This window comes from Excalfactoria chinensis, chromosome 2 (genome assembly GCF_039878825.1).
Source record: "Excalfactoria chinensis isolate bCotChi1 chromosome 2, bCotChi1.hap2, whole genome shotgun sequence".
NCBI classification, from domain to species: domain Eukaryota; kingdom Metazoa; phylum Chordata; class Aves; order Galliformes; family Phasianidae; genus Excalfactoria; species Excalfactoria chinensis.
Genome location: NC_092826.1, coordinates 47853889 through 47871376, shown reverse-complemented (window position 1 = coordinate 47871376; position 17488 = coordinate 47853889).

Here is a 17488-nt window from a genome sequence, read left to right as displayed (position 1 = left end):
CAAATTTAGGCTTAATTTCATTGTCTTCAAAGTTCTGTACAGTTCTACCTCTCCTTACTTATTTGAACTTCAAGTTTCTGTTCTTTCTTTCTTTCAGTTCAGTGCTCCTATAATCAACCATGTCAAGGAATGAGACCAAAAGAATCAAAATTGAGGAGATAACCACTGCAAAGTAAACTAGCTTCTGTCTCTTCCAAGGTGAGTAATTGTTCCAAAAAAAAAAATGAACATTCAGTGCTTTATAGGAGACCACTCTTTAATTCACAGAGCTACATCATTATATTTATTTCTGCTAAAAATATTCTAGTCCATCTCATTCCACAGATAAACTCTTTTTCCAGAGTGAGTTTCTCTGCAGGCTCCCATTGGATAGAACATTCACATTAGAAGTAAGCCCTAGAAATACTGGACTAAAGTTTGCTTTTCAGATGTCCTCACATGTGATGCAGAGGAGTGAAGCAGACAAAACTGAAATGGTAATGTCTGATGCTATTAGTGCTAATGTTGACTGATCACATCTGTAAGAGCCCTTTAGACAGCATGTTCAGTTCGGAGAAAATATTTCTGACATCTTAGGTTCATTCCACCAGAAGTGCACTGGAGCAAAAGTCAATTGAAAACCTGTCTTTAATGTGAGGTTAGTTTTCTTTCTGCCTGTGGATGTCCCTTGAGTCTGTTCAGTCACATGTGCTTTTCATCAATACCTCTGATTTAGTATCAGGTAATATTATCTGTGCCTTAGCATAAGATTAATTTTTTCCAAAAACTCATTCACAGCTGATTAGGAGTTTCTGAAACAGAAGTGAAATACACAGCCTCTTTGTTTTTCTTCCTGAGTCTTAAAAAAACAGTCATTGATAATAGGATTAGTGTTCCTTCTGCTTCTTCATTACTAATTCTTATTTAGCAGTGTTGCTTTCATATTATTAGCAGCACCTCTAGACTACTCTCTTCTATTACTTTGATGAGATCATCGTATGAGATGCATGAGGTGTTATTAAATCAAGTACCACTACAACTTAAAGTTAGGGAGTTTTTTTTGCCTAACACTGTAGTCGAATACAAGGAAGTACACTTTGTATCTTGTATTTGTCTTTCAAGAAAAGTAAATTGATTTTTTTCGGTGCAAAGCCAACTTTAACAACAACTTATACTCTTGCAAAACACTGCAATACCATCTCATCTGAGGCAGCTCTGAGCAGGCAGACAAAGTGGTCAGTGATGCAGAATGCATCAAGGAGGCTGCACATGAACATAGGTGTAAATACAGTTTCTCACACCACTGCCTCTGCTGACATCAGGTTTTTATCTTAATGCATTATGAAGCTGCTGATATACAATTTACATTACAGTGATAGCAACATTAAATTATGCCATTTGTGGCAATCATTTGCAGGATTTATTTTGTAGTTGTGTACTTTGGAGTATTTGGAAATTTTTTGGAAGTAAATGGCAAGAGTGAGTTTGGGGAGCCACAATAAAGCTGAAGATTTTGCGTGTAATGTCTACTTGGTACTTTTTATGATTCTTTATTCTTTTTAGTATTTCTGCTTTTTCAGAGTAGGGAGGAATGTATTTTGATATATTTACGATTGAATTCTTGTTGGTGTTCGCTTGTGCAGAATGATGAAGAGGCGTGAAAGTTAAATGTGCTTCATACCATCATTTTTTCCTCTTGATTGCTTTCGTACCAACAGCAGATGTCCAGTGAAGGGACACAAATATTTCCCTTTAGCAAGCCATTGCACTGAAAATAATGGGAGCCTATTTAAATAGTGTGGCCCCGAGGAGGCAAAGGTGTGAGCAGCACAGGAGAGTAAGAGCAGAAATGTACTCTGTCAAAGAAGGCTTTATTTGCATGCAGTGATTCTTTTTTTGCAAGATGCACAACATAAAATTAGTAGGAATTCAACTGCCAGTTGATTTATCAAAGGTATCGGGAATGGTAATTTGAAATTTGTTATGACCATGGATGCTATTGATTCTCCTGCTCTCTGCACAATTGTGCTAAAAAAATCAATTATTTAATTATTGATTTTATACTAACTCTTAAATTATTTTATTAACTCTAAATTAAGAGTTATGATGAATAGAAACATATGTGATAAAAGATAATGCTGAGATAGATAGATTTCTCTCACGGGTTTAAATAAACATTCTGATGAGACAAGAATGATTACTGAAAATAAAAGCATGATAAATAAAAGTCAGGAATGTTTTGCAGATGTCATGAATCATTGTGTATTACTTTGATTTTCAAAATGAGTGCTGATCCTGCTGTTGCTTATAGTGCAGAACTTTGATTAAAGTTAATGAGAATTCTGTGCACAGAAAGACTGCTGTGTTGTAGATCTTTTTTTTTTTTTTTCTTTACTTTTCTTTGCACTGGTATTAATGAGAATTACAGGTGTGTTTTGGGGCAAAAACAATACCAGGATGTATTAAAAAAAGTCTCCTGTAGCCAAATTCAAAGAGCTACATATCAATTACAGCTCTCAAAAAGTGAATCTCTGTCTTGAGACAGCTGTTTTCCTCTTTCTCTTATGCACAGATCAGATAACAAAGTTGCTGAGAAAATTTTTCTCATATTGAGGAGCTGATCACTCATTTTCTGAAGCTATAAACTAAGGGTATATCATTCCAGGAAATGGCAGACACTAAAATAAAGAGGCTATAAGCTTTCATCACAAGCTCTTCTTTTTCTCATAGTAAGAACAAAGAAAAAATAAGGATGCCACTAAAACTCAAACAGTGGCAAGCTGTGAGACACCTAGATTGAAGCACTTCTGTAACTTCAGGTCTTTGCCTCTGTCAAATTTGAAGGTGCAGGTGCAAACAAGGACTGACAGAGCTCTTCAGAATGGTACTGAAAGAATGGTACCGTAACTTTTGTGGTCATGGGCCTTGCAGATCTGACTTAAAAGTTTCCTGGGTTAGAACTTCTCACTTCTGAGCACCAGTGCTTTGGAATAATCTGTATTCAAGTCTGGAAGTAACAACTTCTACCTACCTCTTGTCTAAAATATCTCTGAAATGCCTGGAAGAGATTAAAAAAAAAAAAAAAAAAAAAAAAAAAAAGCCCGCAATTTGAAACAGAGTTGCTGGAGAGAAAGTAGAAATCATAATAGTTTTGCTTTTTCATCATGATCACACTAGTAGAACAGGCCAGTGCCTGATTTGTCTGCCTTAACACTTTCACCGGTAGTCCTGTTCCTATTTGATCAAATCCTGTTCCCAGTGAAATCAATGGTAACAACAGTTCAGCTCCCTCAGCATTTACACTGCATTTCAGGATGTTAAGCACCATCCCAGCCTTGTGACAGCTCCTCATTGTCTGCATTGATTTCACTGTGCAGCTATGCAGTGATGAGACAACGACAGAAGTTAAAGGCCAGTCTGAGGCCTGCTCAGGCTGAGCACCATGATTTCACCATTGTGACTTATGGGTGCTACCACATGCTGGTGATTCAGAAGCTAATTGGAGGAGATGACCAGCATTCTCTGGCTGAATGATGTCAAGATGAGAGCAAGAAGCAGTTATGCACAGAGGAAGATGTTTTGTCCTAAATTCATCCCCAAATTGTAGACATCCATTGACCAGTGAATGATGGTAGCCATTTTCATTCAGAGCATTTTTGTGTTGTAGTCTTTTGTCAAAAGGCCATGATTTCTGTAGAGGCCTTCCTTACAGCATCTTTATTTTATTCTCTCTGTCATCGCCATATCTTTCTGGATTCCCTTTACTTATATTGTCCCCCCAAACACTGTGAAAGCAGTAGGCCAATTCTGCTCCCCTAGTTCCAGGAAATATGTTAACACTGTAAGTCCCTGACTTCTCTCCTGAAAGACTCTCTCCCGTTTTGATAAATGTTCATTAGACCCAGATTCTTATTCCAGTCAGACATGAACATAGGAGAGGAATCTTTCCTACTGACCAGTACTTGCCTATTACATAGAGAAAGAGTATTTTTTGTTAGGTCACTTCAGAGAAAGTCACATTTTGTGACTTTTTTTTTTTTTTTTTTTTTTTTTTAATGGGTGGCTTTTATTTGCTGTAGGGCTTCTAGAACAGCCGTTTCTCCACTGATCCCCTCTGAATGTATCATAGTATAAATATCCCAAGGACAGTGTCTCTTAGCATGAATAACACGAGCCCTTTCCCTGTTGGCTCCTTACAACTTCATCTCATCCAAGTTGTTCCCAGTGGAGCTCACTCTGAACTTGCTACAGACACGACAAATGTCTGTTACAGCAAAACAGGCAGCTTCCTCAGTTTAACTGAATGCAAGCTCAGACAGTGTTGCCCATAGACCTGGATCCCCCAGGCTGTCTTGGAGTTAGGTGACCTGGTCGCAATTTTTTTGTACCTCTGTTACACTTGTAACCAAGAGGTCAGCTAGTTGTCACATCCCTGGCCTGGATAGAAAGAAGTATACAGTTCACAGTAACAAGACTCAAGTGACACTTTTACTTTCCTCATGACCTATTGGAATGGAAGGTATTTGAATTTACAGAGGAAGACACAAAATCTCTGATGTGTGAAAAAGCCTGTAAGTGAGGAATAGAGCCTTGCTAAATGAACACAAATGAGGCTCCCTGTCCCATGAATGCCTGGGATTTAGGCTGGAGGTTGTAAATAGGACATCTTATGATCATACTTTGAATGAAGTGTTTAGGTATGTAACGAGAGTATACAAGGTTGCATGCATATGGATGGCATATGGACACCATCTATGAGTAGAACAGTTCAAGCCAGGACTGCTGGACTCCTCTATGAACAGCTTCTCTCTTATCTCTGCCTCCTCTTGTTTTGCTGCTGTCACAGAGCCACACAGCTGACCTTCCTGTAATACCTATGGTCTATTTTGGATTCTTTGGAATTAGGAGTCCCAGAAGGAAATTGACTGAGTGTTGCTTCTAATTTCTCAGCAACACCCATGTGAGCCTGGAGAAGAGGTTCACCAAAACAGTTCACCTCACTCACCCATGTGTCAAAGAAAAGAAAGTACAGCTGAATGTCTGCCCCTAACCAGTTTACCAAAGAAAATGTCCTCTGCCTGACAGGGCTGGGGCTGCAGATGGTTATGAGCAACAAAACAAGGACCAGGACTCTGTAAACCTTGTACTCAGGAGTAGCTCTGGGGAGGCTTAAATCAGTGTGCTCCTGCAGCTACAGCAGAGAGGATTTGTGGTGCCATGGATTAGGCTTTCTGTTAGCTGGGATGATCTGGATGCTTTTTGCATTATTCTCTCACCAGCTTTGGGAATAATAGTCTGAAAACGGTTGTGGAGCTATTCAGCATGAATTGTCTGCACAGTGTATTTGGCCTTAAGGCTGTAACTTGAAGCCGCTCTTAAAAGATAGCACAGAGGTAGCTGCTGAAGATACAAAAAGCAAATATCTGGTTTTGTTCTAATCCTTTTTCAGGTCCAGTTTTGAAATGTGTGTTTGGGTTCTGTTAATAGTCACTAAGTGGACTGGTAATATAATAAGTTTTCTTTTAATATGTCTAAAATGAAATCCCAAAGGAGCTGAGAGAGGGTGAAATTGTAAAAAGATGTGGCTTCTTAATCTAAATTCCGTAGGTGTAAGTCAATATTTTTGTTTATCGATATTAAGAGCATTGATTTCACAAGAACATAATGCAAATGGCATTACTGTTCGGTAATGATCATCATGCCTAGCCTACATCTAAATTAGAACACTGTCACTCTGCACATTGCAAAAAGAAAGAAAAAGAACAGAATTACATGTATCTCCTCTTGTCATATCTTGACAGTGTTTTTATCCAGTTAAGGTTACTTTGTCCAAAACCAATGCTTTAATCTTCAGTCATCCAAAGATATATTTTGACCTTTGTAAACACCATTTTGCTGTAGATTTTCTGCAGCTTCTTTGACCACGTGGGCACAAGGCTTTCTTTGCTAATAGCAGAACTCTAGCTGTATTAGGTCTATCCATCTTAGACAAATATGAGTGAAAATGACCCTCACACTCAGTGAACATTTCAGGTTTTACTGAGAAGTGAACATTTCTGGGCTACTCCTGATGCCCTCGAGGACAATTTTTCTCATTTTTTCTAAATTCTTCTCTGTGATACAATTTCTAGGAAGAGGCACGGGGAAAAATACAAAAGATGGGAGAGAGAAGGAAGGGGAAGGACAGCAAAGAATCAAAGAAAGAAAGGGCACAGATAAAACAAAACCAAAAACAAACAAACAAAAAAACACCCATGTAATAGAATCAAAGAACTATAGAATCACCTGGGTTGAAAAGGACTACAATGATCATCCACTTTCAACCCCCCTGCCATGTGCAGGGCTTCCAACCAGCAGACTGGACTACCCAGAATTGTGCAAGATTGCCAACCACCAGACCAGGCTGCCCAGAGCCACATCCATCCTGGCCTTGAATGCCTCCAGGGAGGAGGCATCCACAACTGCCTTAGGCAACCTGTCACAGTACATCACCACAATCTGTGTGAAAACCTTCCTCTAATATCTAACCTTAACATCCCCTGTCTCAGTTTAGAACCATTCCCCCTTGTCCTATCTCTATCCACCCTCATAAACAGTCATATAGTTAGAAACACTGACAAAGTGGGAAGGTACAAGGGGTAGAGGAGTCAGAATAGAGCAACAAACAAAAAAAAGAATAAATACTTGTGGTTGATGCAGAAAAGAATATTTGAAATATCAAAGACTTGCTTATATATCACAGTCCTTTCTGTCCCTGAAAGACACGACTGGAGGAGAGCACTCTGCCAGAGCCCAGTGAAAGACTCAAAAAGTTCTGATGGCACATGTGTGTGTTACATGATTGCTGATCTCAGCCAGTGACATTTATCTTTATGAATTCACCAAGTTCTTGAGGTGAGAGAAATCAGAAAACATATCAGCGGCATTCTCTTGGCTCTGCTCAGTATGAAAGAAAATGTCAATGTCATCATAAAGTTGAGCTTTCATGTGCAGTATATGCCTAATATTGGTTTTATGATGAATTATGGTCAATAAAATGCAAAATCTTTCAAAGACTAAAAAATGAATGTAATGAGTATTACTCATACACCAATAAAAGTGTTTGCAAAAGACTAATCCAGTATTAAAAAGTAAGTTTTCTTGCATAAATGGTTTTTGAATGCTTCAAATATTTGTAGAAGGTTGAGTTTTTCAGATGTTGCAATAAAGTGAATTGTAACTTTGTCAGATCAGGAGGTCTGCTTTGTGCTACACACCATGAGGATACTTGGAGTTCATATTCTGCATAGAAGTTGTGTTAAATAAGCTGGTTTGCTTCAAAAAAATACAGTAAGTGGAAGAATGGTGATTTTTTCTTCATTGTTGACCAGAGAAATGTCATCTGTGCAGTAGAGAGTAGGATATCGTTATCACATAAGAAGAGCTTGGGGGTGGTAGGAGAGACTGATCAGCCTCTGTTTCTGTCAAAGAACAACAGACCTAGAGAACAGGTCAGTTTAGATTATAGAAAGTATTCCAGAACACCTCTGGATGTCAAGACTTGCATGTTAAACTCGAAGGCATTTCAATGCTAAACCTGAATTCCATGTTTATAGACTATGAAGGACATAAAGTAACCTGCACATCACTCTGTCAAAGTGCTTAACTGGAGGGCTTAGGAACATGCAGATGCTGCAGCCAGGGAGGATGGAGAAGTAGCTTTTTAAATTGTTGTGGTTTTCTAGAAGATGCTAAACCACTAGTTGAGAAACCTAAGTTGAGAAGTGTTATTTTCTGAACTAAAAACTCTGGAAACTGTGAGAGGACTTGGGCGCTTTGCATGGAAGTGTGTGGAAGTGAGTAAATGACTATTTGCATCAGTTTAGTGTATAATGAGGTTAATTTGTAACTTGAACTGTATTGCTGTGTACCTTGCTGCTATACATGCGCTGACGTGCAGCTACAGAAAGCAAGCGCATTTATGTGGGAATAATTAAAACAGGTACAAGAGTACATGACCTGTGCAGACATTCTTGGCAAGATCAGTTTCTCCTAGGACTATGTACCTGCTTGTAGAGGGCAGCTCTGTTTTCAATTAGGCAAATATTTCACTGCTTTTTAGTAACAAAGAAATGTTATCTTTATATGAGACAGTACTATAAATTAAATATATGGCTAAGATGTCAAACACACTGAGGGAAAACTATTGTCAGAGCAAATGAGCGCTTGGATGATACAATGATAAGAATAATGTAATTAAATTCATTTTCCTACCACTGATTTTATCACCCCATTTTCCACAGTATTCCTTCTGGCCATATGCTTTGTTTCCAATCAGATCTACTCCTTTAGAAACAGTGACTAATATTTGTTATAGACGATGCTGAAGATCAGGGTCCCAGAATTGTCAGGATAAGGTTTAATTCATGTGGAGGAACATAGTAAGAAAGAAGAGAGGGAGCAGCTTATATAAAATGGAAAAGGCCGTGAACACAGCTGGTTAAGGAACTGGGGGTGAGGAGACAGATGATCAAAAGGATTTGGAAAAAAATTAAAGGAAGAGAAAATGAAAAAGACACAAACAAGGATGAAAGGGAAAGAAGGAAAAGGGATAAGAGGAGGGAGAATGAAAAGGAGCCTGTTAATGGCAGCTGGAGATAAAAGAGGAGAGGGAGGATAAGGCATAAAATGAGACCGAATTTAATTATGCATACTTTTCTTTAGACGGTCATCTAGCCTCAAGCCCCATGGGCCAAGAGTCAGTTACAGATCTATTGGTGGAATAAGCATGTCGCGTGTCACAGTTAAATATTTAGCAACTGTGGTGTATTGCACAGAGGGCATGATTTTCAGAGATGAACTGGAAAGGATGCAGTGTTCTGGAGCCACGCATTTGGGTATTCTGTTCATCAGGACCCAATGGCCTCTGGTTAGGGGTTGAGCTGCAGTCTCACAGGGTCATGGTGGCAGGAGCACTTGAATATTTGCTGGAACTTGAGATATGTATTCAATCGTAGTCCTCTGCCAAACTGTCTTGACAGCTGTAGCCCTTCCCACCATGCCTCTGCCTCCAGAAGCATCACTCCTTCACTTCCTTCCAAGCTGTTAAGAGGGGAACCAATGAAACATTCTCCAGCCAGAACTAAGCTGTTTTATTTAGGACTTCATTTAGTTATTATTGCGTGGCCTACTTACATAATCAGAGGAAGAGGAGAAAAGTTAGTATTAAGGTTTTTGCTGTTTGGAGTTGTTAGGTTTGGGATCTTGGTCTTATACATAATCTGTCTAAGCATTCGGTGTTTTATAATGGTTGCATTTATAAATTTTTCCAAGACTGGTAAATCCTGAGCACCACAGCTGATACCTTTAGCTACATCCTGGGCTGCAGGCATCATCTTTCAGCTATGGAGGTGGCATGCTGGCATTCAAAAAGAGCTTCACACATTCCTAAAGGAATAGCTGGCTGAGGAGGGAACCACTGCCATGCCAAGAAGGCTGACCTCTCCAAGTGAGGCCTTTTCTGGGAGCAAACCTCAAAAAGAGCCTCTATAGGATACATCTTCATTTTGTCCTAAATATTTTCAGGTTAGAGACTAAGAATAGTTCATTTTCTCCTGTTCTGCTCTCAGAGTAGTTGTCAGAAATGTTAAAAGAAGTGCTCTTGAGTCAAGATGACTCACAATGTTAAACTGCTCTTCATAGTAAGCATAATAAGGTTTTACATTTTAAGGCCTGTTTTCCAGTTCAGTTAGCATCAAGAGTCTTTGATTCTGTTTTTCTTCTAATATCTTTGATATTATTATAGAACATTATTTTTTGGATATTTTGTGGGTAATCCTGGTGTCTAGCACTACTGTGTAAACAGTGTGAGTAGGAATGTGCAATGAATTTCACCTTTGCAGATGTGTATAAGTTAAAACACATCTGAGCCTACAAGTAGACAGCAAGCTCATGGCACATTCTGCCCTCTGGGATTCACAGCAGCAAATCAGCTTCATTATAATACCACTTGTGCCTATTTAATCTTGCTTTAATTTGGAAAGAAAACTGCAGAAAATGGTGGATGGCAATGGCTGGGATTCACACAACAGTACAAGAAGATGCACTTTCTCAGGAGACCGGCAGTTTAAACATAACCAGTAAGACTGATCTCCATCTTTTTATACAAATGATCACTCTTTGTAAGGCTATATTAACCTTCTTTAAGGCTGTAAGTCAATTACTATATTAACTGCACTTTTTCATTAGCTTTCTTTCCCCTATGCCCTGTCACCTCATTTTTTTCTCTCTCTTTTCTTCACTTATCATTGCAGTGGTTCTGTGTTCTCTAAGAAAAGATTTCTGAAAACATCCCCTATTTCCTAATTGAACTCAACTCCATTTGGCTTAGAACCCAAGTGCCACTGAGCCACTCTTGATGTGTTTAACACAATTCCAGATTCCTCTCCACTCAACCTCTTTTCACACACTTGAACGGTCAAAGTCTAAAGGGTCACCTTAATAGGAAATCCACATTCTGTTTATACACTGCTAGTACGTTACTACTCATTACATAGCGGGTTGCTTATGTTTTGGAAATAAAAGAAAACCACAACAAAAAGAAGGAACTTGGCTATTGTCCCGAAAGTTAAGAGATACACAATGCTGTTTTTTTCCTACACATATTAGACGGTACTGTCATTTACCCAGGTCATTTCTTCATTAACATTCCCCTACATAGGTATGCTATGCTCATGTACAGCATCCTGACTTGGCATGCATCTCACCTATGTAATGAATACTTTGGAAAAGTAAATATATCACTGTCAGAAAAAAATGAATAAATAAATAAATAAAAAATCATTAACCACCACAGGTTATTTCAATTACTGGAAAAATAATTAGCAGTTGAATTTGGCCTTCTTTTCTCACTGCCAGGAGGAAAAATAGCAAAAGAATAATGATCTTAGGGCATACAATATGTCAATTGGATATCTATATTAAGAAAATTGCATCTAAACACTTTCACAGCTGTTTCTATTTCGGCAACGAATTCTGCGTACTGACCAAATAAATTTCACTTTCTTTTCTTCTTTTAAAATAACACAAAGAAAAGACAAGCAAACAGGACAGATAATGCTGACTTGCTCTTAGAGCCAAATCTTATCTATGAATTTAAGAACAACCTTTCAAGGGACTTCAAAGAAAGATTTTCACAGCCACCTAAAGAAATTGTTGGATTGAGCCACTAAAATGGAGTCTTCACACTCGGAACTTCTGTGTTTATCAGTATTTTGTGCTGAGATATTTTGTTGAGCAAAGACTGGAACCCAAACCCCACTTTAGAGTGAGATGATACCCTATCTGGTGATGTTTTTCTCCTCTGTTTTTATGAGAGATGCAGGGAGTTTGTTTCTATGCTAGAAAATGTTGAAAATAGACATTTCAACAATTTATTAATTTCCCCCCAAAACAATGTCTGCTTCATAAACAGACTGTTTTTGAGCAAAAACTGTTTTGGTGTTCAGTTCTTTCCAGCAGCTTTCTTACTTGTAAAATTAGCATAGCTCAATGTGGTATTTTTAAGATCATATACACACACTGCTCTTCAGGCAGAAGAGGAAAAAAATATTCTCTCTACCTCAGTCATTAAAGTAATGTTCAAAATGAGTCAGGATCTTGGGATTTGTATTTGTTTTGTAGCAATTGGGAAACAAGTCTTTATAGACATACAGAAGTCTCAGTGTGACAAAAGAGTTAAGACCTGTCAGTGAACCTTATTACATCATGAGAACAAATGTTAAAAATATTACATGGGGAAAAAAGAAACTGTTATTATGAAAAGAAGATGCAATGTGTCTTATTGCCCCAAATCTTCAGCTAATGTTGTATAAAAGCACATTCTGTGAGCTGTCTTGCCACCACTCTGTGGTAAGCAAACATGGAAGAGGAAATCATCAGCTACTCAGAGCCTTTAAGAGCTTGAACGGAAGTTTATCTCTGTAATGTGATTCAGAGAAGAATTAGTATGTGCCATTCACAGATATATTAAATAATTAAAAAGCTGATTGAATTTCACTGTTTTGCTTTTAAAATGATGTCTGGGTCATGAATGGAATGAAACATCAGAGATATTTTGTCGTATGTTACTTTTGTATAGGGGATGGATCATAAAAACATAGAATCATTTAGGTCAGAAAGGACCAGGATCACCTAGTCCAACCATCAGCCCATCCCCACCATTCCCACTGACCATGTTCTTCAGTGCCACATCCACACGGTTCTTGAACATCTTTGGAGGGGCAGTGACTCCACCACCACCTAGGCATCCTGTGCCAGTGCCACACCACTTTCTGAGAATAAATTTATTTTTTAATTTCCAACCTCAACCTCCCCTGGCACAACTTAAGGACATTCCCTCTCATCCTGTCAGTGTGGAGATGCATCACTGTTCTTCTCCTAACTTCTTAGGATTTGTGCAGCTGCTTCAAGCAGCTCCTTGCTTAACTGGCTTCCTCACCAACCACCATGCACAGGGTACAAGCAAGGCTGCTAACAGCCAAGAGAATGTGCAAGGCTTAGCCTCAGCTTCTCTGTGTTAGGTAATAGTAAGAAAATTATCTTACTTAAAATTATTAAGAGTGATTCTGCCCTCTCTGTGACCCAGCTTTCTCAAAAGTGATGAGGAGGGAGCGAGGCGAGGGTGAGAAAAAATGTAGAGCTGTGTCTCTTCAGAAACTGCTCAGAACATAAGAAAGATACTTTGCTTTCCCTTGTTTGCAAATCCTCCCTTCAATATCAATTAAAAAAGCAACTTCTTGTATACTATGTAACAGAATATTATTTGTAAGCTAAGAAAAATAAATGATTCTTGTACATAATGAATGCCAGCTATCTCCTCCATTGGTGGACTTTTTTGGCAGCTGAATGTGGCTTTAACTCCACTGCCTCATGTTTCTTTGCTGACTCAGATCTGAAGCATGCCAAATTTCACTAACAGGCAGCCAAATAATTTATCTGATCATTCCATTCTTCTCATATTTAGAAAAAACATCCTCGTGTCTGTATAGCGACGATCTCTCAAAAAGTGGAAACAGTGAAGTTAGATAGAAGTTCTTTAGTCAAAAAAGGAAAGTAATAACAAACAAAATAAATGCACAGAGCAATTGTTTTGCAAAATTGATGTAACAGTACGTATTCAAAACTGTACACAACTTTTATATAGTAAATCATTTAGCAAGTTCTTTCATTTACTACATCCAGCCTCCTACCCAAGCCTCTCCTTGTTCTCAGATAAGCTTTCAAGAATAATAAATACCCCCTTAAGGGGATACGCTTTAAAGCAAATAACCACTGCCAAATAATTTATCACATGTAACCACTGGTCTCCATCCTTAATTACCAGCATTTCATTCTACTGCTTGTTTAACAGAAGTTAAGCCTAATGCCTATTCTCTGTATATTTTTTTTTCAAGAGCTTCTTTTCATCATGTATTCAGAGTCTGAACTAGGCTGTCCCTTTTTTGTGAAAAAAGGCATTTCTGTGGGACTTTGCCTATGGGACTCTGTAGCAGAGAGAATCCTATTTAATTCTTGGCATGAAACATATAAAAGAAGTCCTTGTTTGATTCAGATTCAATAAACAATAGTTGGTACTTATTTGCATAGGGTAAGCTCTTTGCTTAACTTCTGGGTAGTTCGTTTTTTGCCTGCTGTTCAATATTTATTGCATGATCTTGTTTATTTCTTTAATTAATTTAATGTAGCAAGATCTGGATGCTTGGTGTTTGTTTTTATTATTATTATTATTTTTCTTTTTTTTTTTTTTTTTTTTTTTTTCCAGGAACTGAAACTGTTAGAATGAATAGTCTGTCTCTTTGCGGTTTCATTGAACTTTCTTTCAAGGTCACAACAATTTACTAGAGTATGACTGACTGTAAGAAACAAGTTACCAAGAATTTATTTCACTTCGAAAATGGTTTGGCTTTAGAAAATGGGGAGGAAAAGAACAATGCATTTTCACCATGTTAATGGGAATCTAGTTTATTTCACTAAGGTCACTGAATGTTGCTTTCATCAAACAGATGCAATTCATTTGACAGAGCAAACTTGCTTTTGTGAGTGTCTTCCAGCTTTTTCTATTTGTTAGGAAGGAACTTTTCAATAGAGCTGATAGTATTATAAATCAGCTTTGGTTACACTGAATTATGAGATAACTTCCATATCTTCCCCTGCTTGAAGTTAACTCTCTCAAAGTCAAACACATTTTTAGAGTCAAGGAAAGAAAATGAAAGTGTGATCCTGAGCATTTTTGTGGTATGTGGGTTTAGAGAGTGTTAACAGCTCTTTAAAAACAACATACAGTGCTGAGGGCTGGACTTTATAATGATGTGAGATATTTACATAGCTTAAGTCTAGGGAAGGCTTTGACTACCAGTTCATTCATATGAGAAGCAGTAGGAAGGAACATCTAGTTCCTTACTAGTGCATTGATACTACTGACCTGGGCTCCACAGTGCCCTGGTTAATGTACCTGAGAAAGTTTTCTGCACAGTCCATAAACAAATTCAAATTTTCACAAGTGCAAAGACTAAATTGTCAAGATCCCACTACTGTCATCATTTAAAAGGACAAGGTAGAAGACTTCTCTGTATTGTGGAACTGTAATGTAGCCTGCATTCTGAGTGGCTTGCACTGGAATTTTCCCTGGTCTCTATTGTGGTGATCTGAAAAACGAGAAACACCTCTCAATTTCTCCTCTGAAGCAGCAAGATCTGTAATCAGATGAGATATTTTTGTGAATCAAGACCAGTCTAATTCACTCAAAGCATGCTATAAAATAAAGTTACTTTAAAACTAGTTATGCCATCATGAACATGCTTTATATTCAAAGTAGAGAGAGTAGGACTGCTCTTGTACGAGCACTGAGTTAGGTTAATGGATTGTTTCTCCAAATGTAGACTTTTCAAAAAAAATAAAGCAGTAAGTTCTTTTGCCTTTTAAGGAAAACCATTCTGGCAATATTTTTTTTTCATATAAATGCAGAAGGAAAACAGTAGGTGTACAAAAGGATGTGTTAGATTTGAAGCACTAGATTTTTCAGTACCTACGGATAGATGAAATAATTTTCTTTTCATTTGTTTGTTTCTCTTACTCTATCTCTCTTGAATAGCAGGAGGTTATGCTGGAAACATTCCGTATTTCCTCACCTGTTTTCAGCAACATATCCTATAACATATATAGGTTTCTGCAGCTATAATGATGAATAAATGTGTGAATAAATTTATTGGCTGTGCTCACAATGAATTGAAATAAGTCCAATATCTGTCTCTTCTTTATCACAATTTACATACTGCAGTTATTAGTTTCAGAAATAATTAAAGTATGTTCCCAAGTAAAAGATGAATAATGTGTAAGAAATTGGATTGAAGCATTCCACCAAATTGCAAGAAAAGCATGAATTGTGTTTTGTTTTGTTTTCTTAGGCTGTAGAGAAGGCATTATCCAGGAAATCATAAGAAATAGAGCCAATATAACCCAGATTTATTACTAGCAGAAGACTATGTTAGGAAATTACAAGATAATCAAATCTCCACTATAAACGAATTGGACATTCTATGCACATTTTTCTAAAGATCCAAAGTGCAATATTGACAGCATAAGGTTTTACTGGAAAATGAAAGCAATCCTCTAGACAACGAGAAGAATTCAATTGTAACTGCTATGAAACAGTGGAATTTTTACTTAGAGAGAAAGCACCAGTGAAAAATAATGATTAGCTGTTTCCAAATATAAGTAGGAAAAGATAAAATAAATGCAGAATGCAAAAGAAAGTAGTGTAGTACTAGAAGATTCTCTTGGATTTCTTGAATGACTTATTGTCCAATTTTAAAACACAGAGAGAAATTATTAGAAAATTGGTATTCAGTATTGCCTACCTTTGTTGTTTATTGCTTATTTTTATAGCTACTTCCTCTACTTCCTAAAGTAGAGGAATTTATACCCTTCTAGCATTTATAGATTTAGCTTTTTCCATTATGCATTCTTTAGAGACTCTGAAAATCCAACAGGCATTGTGTGTGGCTGTGCATTCTGAGCATTGTATCATCCATGTTCACATAAAATGTTATTTGAAGTAGTACCTTGAGCTTGCACCTTCTTGGACTACGGACAGAGCATGTTAATATCCCACACAGGTGCCAAACATAGCCTTTTCAGGTCTCGTCTATTGATTGCCCAGGAAGTGTCTGGCAACCTTGGCTGTTTACTTGGCAGCTTCAACTGCGCATTGTTGTGATGAACTTCGGACTATCTGGTAATGGTGTAGTAAAAATACAGTATTTCATTATTTCAAGGGTGCCCTGTTCCAAGCGTAGCAGAACTGCAGCTCAGATTGCTGCTTCTGACAGTGCAATCAGAAATCAGCATCTTCAGCAGGGGAGAGAGTGTTTATGGTCAATGATGCTGTTGTTAATTGATCCAAGCTCAAGTTTGCTGACCTTCAGGCATACACAAATCAAGTCCACTTATCCTGATTTTCACCCTGTAGTGGTTGTGGGATTCCTGGAGGCAAGATATTGAGGAAAATTTCTTAGAGCTGATGTTTATTGACATTTTCTGTGAAATACCACACAAACAGGGTTTAATAGACACATTTTTATAGATTTTGAATTAAAAAAAAAAAACAAAAACAAAAAACTACACTTAAAAATGCAGTCTGATGCAGTTTGATGTTTGCAAATTCACATCTATTACATATGCACATTCAAATTCAGTGTTGTGGGCCTGGTGTCCTATCCAGAATCCTGCCACATTCACTGATGTTCAACTACCCATGAAGGCAGCGTGCTGAGAGCTGAGTTGATTTCTACTTACTTCTTATCAAAGCAAAGCTTTCAATGAGCCATGTTATCCTGTGCTTCGAGTCCATAGGAGTTGTGTGGAACCATGTGGAACAGTATTTAACCTAAATGTAAAGTATTTGGTAATGTAATACCAGTGGCATGTAAGTTAATCTAAGTGTTTGCATTACATGAGACATATAATGCAACATTTACTTTCAGTATGTCTTTAAATTGGTTTTCTTCCTACTGATTTTTTAATGGTAGCGTTAGATAAACATAAGCAAAATGTTCTTTTTTTTTATGATTTTGTGTTTAATTTAGAGGAGTATGGCTGCTGTTGTCAATTGTATGTTAATATGAATAAATAGTTTAATAAGATGCCTGTATTTTTAACGTATTTGCTTGCTTGCTTTCTTCATCTCTGTGGGGATCAAGTCTTTTTGCCCTTATTAGCTACTCTATAAAGGTGTTACCATTTAACCTCCTCCTCAAGGTACCATAGTAACTTGTAAACTTAGCAGATTTTTTAAAAATGATTTTTATATAAAATATTTTATCCCTCACAAGCAAACTTTCACATTTTCACTCTTTTTATGGCACAGAATTCTATGTAAATGTCTAAAAGACAAGGAAAAAGAAAGAAGAAAGATTGTTACTGCATAAGGTGAATCTAAAGCCATCTATGTATAGTACACAATAGAACCATA